At 34.7% G+C, this 7,236-nt stretch overlaps 1 long non-coding RNA gene across 1 annotated transcript; it reads left to right on the top strand.

Moving 5' to 3' along the window:
* The first annotated feature begins 421 nt into the window (after nucleotides 1–421).
* LOC114362516 (uncharacterized) lies at nucleotides 422–2,154 on the top strand. The gene is made up of 2 exons (XR_003656682.1): nucleotides 422–1,332; nucleotides 1,749–2,154. It is a non-coding gene; the product is annotated as an uncharacterized LOC114362516 (long non-coding RNA).
* Nucleotides 2,155–7,236: the final 5,082 nt, after the last annotated feature.

Genomic DNA, 7,236 nt, shown 5'->3' on the forward strand with positions numbered 1-7,236 from the left:
TAAGTATCTTATAACTTGTCGTTTAAGACTGAATATTAACTGTAACATGAGAAACTGTTACTTAGAAGACGGCTGATTATTATTATTAGTCTTCGTTTTAGCGCCGGCGCCTCGAGGTCCTCTGAGGCTTATGAGCTAGGAAACTTATATATAGAGACTCAATGGGCTCCGATCGCTTTGACAGGCTTAGACGGGAATTCGTAGAAGCATACATCATTTCGGAGATTTGTTATTCAAGTCAAATGTAACTACATTTCGTAAGACGCAAACGCTGCAAACTGAATGCAAACACAGCCCGTCAAATTCCTAGTAACGAAAGTTATACAGGGTGTTGATTTCAATACCCGCCATATTTAGGGAGTTGATTAAGTAGCTTATTCTGATCAGGAATCAGCAAAAAAACTGACTTCAAATTTTTTTTAAATTATATTTTAAATATCTACGATTTCCATAATCGACCACTACAGTGCAGAATAGTCCCCCAACGCAAACGGCGCGCGGCGCTCACCCGGTGACCCGGGCAAGCGCTGCGCCCCCCGTCCCGCGCCCCACTACCCGCGCTCGCCCATGAGTCAGTCAACTATCAGCCACAATCAGCTGTGAGTTCAACGACGACTACTGGACGGAGCTTAATCCAAATCTACCCTAAAAATGTAATGAGTAAATTAGTTAATTACACCTTATCACGTTACGAGTTTATTTTTTGTTCTAAAAACTAATTAATTAAGTAGGTCTTTAATAAAAAAACCTTTTACACGAATTTGCTTCCTTCCGCAAAATAAAAATTTTTACAGAAGCTACATTTTTTTTAAAATTAAACCATGCTTTTATGTGTGTGATAAGCTTGTACCTACTTATCATTCAAAAGTACTGTAAACAGATGACAATAATGCTCTTTCATACAGGTTCGTTATTCCTTACATTTCTAGCTCTCTACCTTAATAACTTTTACGTCTTTACGATAGTAATTATTAAAATAAAACTTAACTTACCGCAAACTGAACACCTAGAAATAACACACTGGCAAACTCTTGTTCCTTCACTTTCGATAGGAGATAAGACAAGATTTTGTTTTTAAACTCGATTGATTTCAGTATCTAAACAAAATTTCTATCATTTAGCACTTCTTTCATTTAAATACAATAATATCGGCGCCGCACGGATATCGGGCTCGCACTGACAATACATACTTCGCTCATCTTCGTGTTTCGGGCGTCATCGGCGCTCAATCGTGGATCATCGATTTTCTCCATTCATCAGTCCGATTTTGCTTCCCACGTTGAGAGGCTGCGCGCACGCTCCGCGAAATCTAGCTCGTATTTAGAATTCCTAGTACTCAATCGCTATTTCTTTATTTCTTGCCTTGTAACATCAACTTTTCTCTTCCTCTCTGCTTGATAAATGTTTTCTAGTACATAAACTTCTTACTACCGTGTTCTATCTCTGTAAAAATTTGATTTAAAATAATAACGTAATTTAATTTCTATCGGCGTTTAATTTAAATTCCCTGAACGACTGTTAGGCTGTTAGTTAGGTTCAGGTTAAACTTCCATTCTTCATAACTTACATAAAATAATTCATCATCATGTTCGTGATTATTTTAAATGAACTTAATTTCATTACTTACACGAAATAACTATCAAAATGTATTGATATTCTTATCGTTTTAATAATAACGATTGAGCTACTACAAATCATTTGCATTTGAGTATTTTGGAAGCTTGCTATAAGAGCATTAATTATGATAGGACGGATCTTTAGTTAACAAAGATCTTCGGTCATCGAATGTGCAAATTTGCGATTTTTGATTGTTTTCTCGTGCGGTTTTGAGTAGTTAGTGTGTGAACGTGTGATAGTGAGTGTGGTAATAGTGAGTGAGTGTTAGGAATATGCCTAACCATACGTACAGTGCTCGTGAGTAGATACGTAAACATGGTTTACTGTTACGGGAGGGCACGTGGAAACGCATCTGAAGTCGCATCGGTAAGTACCTAACTCTAAACTTAAAGGACATTCCTTTTTAATGTAGGAAGTGAATCTGGTAATTTTGTGTAGAAAATACTCCCGCCGTCGCGGTAGGTAGTGGCGGAAAGCGCTCCAATACACTCACACACACATAGGAAACAGCAAACTAATTTAAAACGAACTTTAACTTTAGTTAGTCAAAGAAAAATACCTATTTACACTACCAACTTTACGTATCCTTCAGTAGACTATCCAACATGATAAGCGAGCGATCCGCGTAGCTCGATGGGTGCCCGTGCCACAGTAAACGTATATTGCATTATTGCGAGCCATAGTACAGTTGATGTTGCACGGAAAATATTCGCTAAAAATTCCACTTTCGTTTGTAATTTATTTTTTGGTGGATAATGCGTTTATGTAAGTCATAATATATCACCTAAATAAATATGGCGAGTATTGAAATCAACACCCTGTATATATATGTATTACCTACAATTTAGAAGGCAAACCCAAAGGTTTGCTTTAGTAATAGTTTTACACATACACTATTTGCGTTTTCCATTTGCTTATGATAGCAAAGCTAGTAAATAGAGGCTGCATGTCTAGCATCCTTTTTTAAAGTCTGTGCATTCCGCAAAGTAAGTTGTTCGTTTTTGCGAGAAACGGCAAATGATGCTAGTTTACTGCTTGCTGGGCTCGACGTGTGCCAATAAGTACGGACGCGAACGCTCATCAGTACACATTCCCACTATTGACTCAATATCAAAGGCGAGAATAATATTCTCGTTATTTTCGAGACAGAATTTGAAGGGTTCCGTAGATGATAAAACGGAATTTTCTTAGAAATAAATATTGATAAATGTAGATAGTTAATATAGGTAGACTTGAATTTGAGCATAAAAAATCCCAAAAAACAAGTGATGGAGTGTCAATACATAAATTAGACAGAAATATGAAGATCTAATTAAATTAAACTTTTCGCATTAATCCTTAAGCTGCACGCTTAGAGCGTTTGGAAAAATACAAAAACTGTTCGCTATCGTAAAAAGAAGAGTAAAAAGTGAAATGTTGTATTGCAACTCCTGCAAGTCATCCTCAACCCTTTATGAGCTATAAGTCCGTACCTATACGGCTCAGATGTAGGCACATAATTGCGTGAATACTTCCTGAGTCTCTGGCATACTTGTTCTCTATCACCTCAAAGAGCGGGCCCTTATTTTACGTTAAATAACTGCCACATTTGCGACGCCTACCTTCAAACTTTTCCTTTCTTTCAGCACATAAAATTACACAAACAAGGCTCTCGTATAAATTGGAGTAAACTAGTTATCCAGTGAATAAAGGAATGCCAGTGGCCGCTACGTTCTCGCAAATAAAATTAACAATCACAATTAGGGTTCTCTCACTGTGGCGCTAACAACTTTTCTCTAAAGACCGTTTTATACTTATAAAGACACTTTCTATACAGGGAGACCTAGAATGAAATGCACTTTTGAAAGGAAAAAAATACTGTGTAATTTTGTAGAACTTTAAGTATTGCGATTTAATGCAAATTATTTTTACTTTCTTTTTATAAATTGATCGCATTCGATCAACATTGTCAAAATTTTGGAAAACTTTCATTAGAGTTACCTTGAAATGGATTCAGGGTGGATTAATGCTGCAGAGTTTTAATTATGACTGATTTAATTGTCACTCAAGAGTATACTAATTTGTCATAATTGATATTCAATCAATGACAGTTTAAAGTTAAAGTTAATATGAATCGATTTAACCATCGATTCATTAGAGAACCCAAAAACTTTGCAGGCAATAACCGTCCAGGATTACACTCAAAAATGTTAAGAATTGAAAGATTTTTGTCACCTTTTGCCATATTTAGCTCATAAAGACTGCAAAAACTTCACCTTTCACTGTACAATCTGTTTCATCAGTAGGGAATACAGTAAATAATTTAAATAAGTCCATCCCACGCACGAAATCGACAAGGTCTAACTGTAAGCTTTAATTGATTGGAAAACTTTCTCGGAACACCCCAGATTAAAATAATGAGTCTCTCGTATCTCCTCACGTAATCGTATACTTTAAGTCTCGAACTAAACTGTACAAATAGAGGAGGTACGATAAATTGTATTTACCTTACAAGGAGTATTCGCAAAACAAAGGAGCGCCAATACATTCACGGAAAAAATAAAGCGCATTGTTGGCCGTGGTTCTACAAAACACAACACGATTTTGGTTTGCTTTATCTAGTTTTTCTAAAGAAACTATTAAGCTCCTCTGCAATCTTTGAGCTACGGCTTTATCGAAACGATGTTAAGTCTAGCGACCTTCGGTAGTAACTTTGCGCAACAAGTGACGTCGTCTCCCAATAGATCTTGGAAATTTTCCGATGAAAGGCCAAGTCTTTCAGAAGTGACCCCTACGTGATAAGGTTTCAGACATATTCTACCATCAGTTTAACTAATGGCATATCCCTTCGACTGTAGGGATTGAAATCAAGGTTAGTTTTAATAAGGACAGCGGTTCATGGAACCCTTTGAGCGACTAACAGAATAGCTAAGTATCATTTCCCATTCACAATCATTATTTTAATTACTGCCCGACTGTGAATTTGAAATGGTCTGCAATAATTTATCATCTAATGATGCATGCGATTCCCAATTATTAAAGATTTTCCATTAGTCACAATTTTAAGGCATTTAGTAAATCAAGTAAAGCGAAAGATTTTCCATCATTTTTTGTTTAATAACTAAATACCTAATCAAAATACAAAAGCGAGACCTAACACATTATTTTACTCATTTACTTACAAATAAAATGCTAAAAGTGGAAAACCACTTGACCTATGAAGCTAAAAGGCGGGCAGGTAGTTTATAGATAGAAGACGTCAGCTAAGAAAGGGTTTGCGATAGGGCGGAATTAAGGGGGGGCAGGAGGGGTTGAGATTTGTATTAAAATCCGCCATTTTAAAGGTAAGGCACTTGAAGATTGATATCTTAAGTGAAAATAAAAATAAACTAGTTTAAATAAATCCCTACTCTCAGAGTAAAGGATTGAATTCACAGGAATTAAATTGCGGGCGTCCGCTAGTTTCTTACTAAGACGAGTTTCCTTAGAACTAAAAATTTCAATCCACTAAGATTGGATGTAATTTTATAAGATTTACTAGCTGACCCGGCGAACTTTGTTCCGCCTTAATGGCAATAAATAAGCAGACTTTTTTTTTAATTTCGAACGGGATAAAAAGTATCCTATGTCCTTCTCCTGGCTCTAAACTACCTCCCTGACAATTTTCAGCTAAATCGGTTCAGCCGTTCTTGAGTTATAAGTGGAGTAACTAACACGACTTTCTTTTATATACAGTGTGAGTCACGTTAAAGTGTACATATGAAAATAGATGAAACAAGACCTATTTTTATCGACAAAAAAGAGGTCAAAAAATTTTTGAGATTTTTTTTAAATTTTTTATCGAATTTTTTTTCTTCCAATTACTTATTGTAAAGAAAACGTAATAACTTTTAAACTAAGCGGTATATCCTGATAAAATAAAAACAGTAATAATGCCAAATAACAGGCGATACTAAAAAAATACATAAAATACACAAAAAATGCCAACAAATAATAAAAAATGATACTTTTTGAAAAAAATCTGCTTAAAAATTCGTGTTTTTTTGGTTATTTGATAAATTTCTCCAAAAAATGCCCCTATAACCGGTGGTTTTTATTACTTTGTATTATTCTCTATCGTATTACCTTCGTAAAACCAAAAATCGCATGTCTCTATCCCTATCACAACGTTTGCAATGATCGTTTGAACTAAGCCTCTCCGGGCGCGCCATTCAACGCTTCGTTAATAACAAAACTGAAAATGGCTCTAGATTTGTAATTTTGATAAAGACAAGTTAGATTTCAAATAAAAACAAAAGATTTCGAAGTAAAATAAGCATTTTAGTTAAAATTAAAATTGTCTCTACCTGTAGCGGATAATAATGTTGTGGCAGGCCTTTGTTCAAACGATCATAGCAAATGTTGTGATAGGAATAGAGACATGCGATTTTTGGTTTTACGAAGGTAATACGATAGAGAATAATACAAAATAATAAAAACCACCAGTTATAGGGGCATTTTTTGGAGAAATTTATCAAATAACCAAAAAAACACGAATTTAAAAGCAGATTTTTTTCAAAAAGTATCATTTTTTATTATTTGTTGGCATTTTTTGTGTATTTTATGTATTTTTTTAGTATCGCCTGTTATTTGGCATTATTACTGTTTTTATTTTATCAGGATATACCGCTTAGTTTAAAAGTTATTACGTTTTCTTTACAATAAGTAATTGGAAGAAAAAAAATTCGATAAAAAATTTAAAAAAAATCTCAAAAAAATTTTGACCTCTTTTTTGTCGATAAAAATAGGTCTAGTTTCATCTATTTTCATATGTACACTTTAACGTGACTCACACTGTATATAGATGCCTGGCAGCAATATTATTTTCTTATAAAAAGACGATGAAATGAGGAAAATTATTTAAAAATATACTGAATAGTGACGTACCTAAAGGTTCGTGCTTCAACCGCCGTGATCATTTGCGACATCACTCGCAGCTAAATGTGTCTCTCTTTAACCAAATTTACCAACAATTGCGAACTTTTACAGATTCACCGTGACTCACATTCACCGCAAAAAGATTGCGGGCAAAGTTAATTATGAAAATGCGTTGTATGAGCCCAAGTCGTGATGAAACAAACATTATGTACGTAATGCTTAATAATATACGAACTCAGGTTGCGGCGAGCTTGTTTAGATGAAAAATAATGTGATGTGATAAGCTCCACATAAAAGCTCCGTTAAGCTGCCGCTGACCACACTTACAGATCTTATTTATAACATCTCTATTTATAACGTAATCTTTCTTTGTCACTTGGATAAAGTATTGAAATAAAAATAGAGCAACAAGAGAGCTTATTTTTATATTTATAACATAAAACGGACCCACGTGTTTTTATTTATCACAATGCCTATTTTGAATATCTTTAAGAATGATATTCAATATAAAGGAATTCACGTAAAGTGCCTGTTGAATCGTGAATCAGTGAACATGTTAAAGCACGGTCCGGTCATGTAACTGTGATACAATAATAATAATACATTCACCCATTCTCACGAATTTTTTTCTTGGGTGAACCCAAAAGGTGCCAACAAGACTCTATGAATGCCTCCTTAGCGCTCACCAGTATTTGAAACAATATTATTTTAACTACGTTAAAC

Source organism: Ostrinia furnacalis, unplaced genomic scaffold (assembly GCF_004193835.3).
Source record: "Ostrinia furnacalis isolate ACB-3 unplaced genomic scaffold, ASM419383v2 OfSCF6554, whole genome shotgun sequence".
Lineage (NCBI taxonomy): Eukaryota > Metazoa > Arthropoda > Insecta > Lepidoptera > Crambidae > Ostrinia > Ostrinia furnacalis.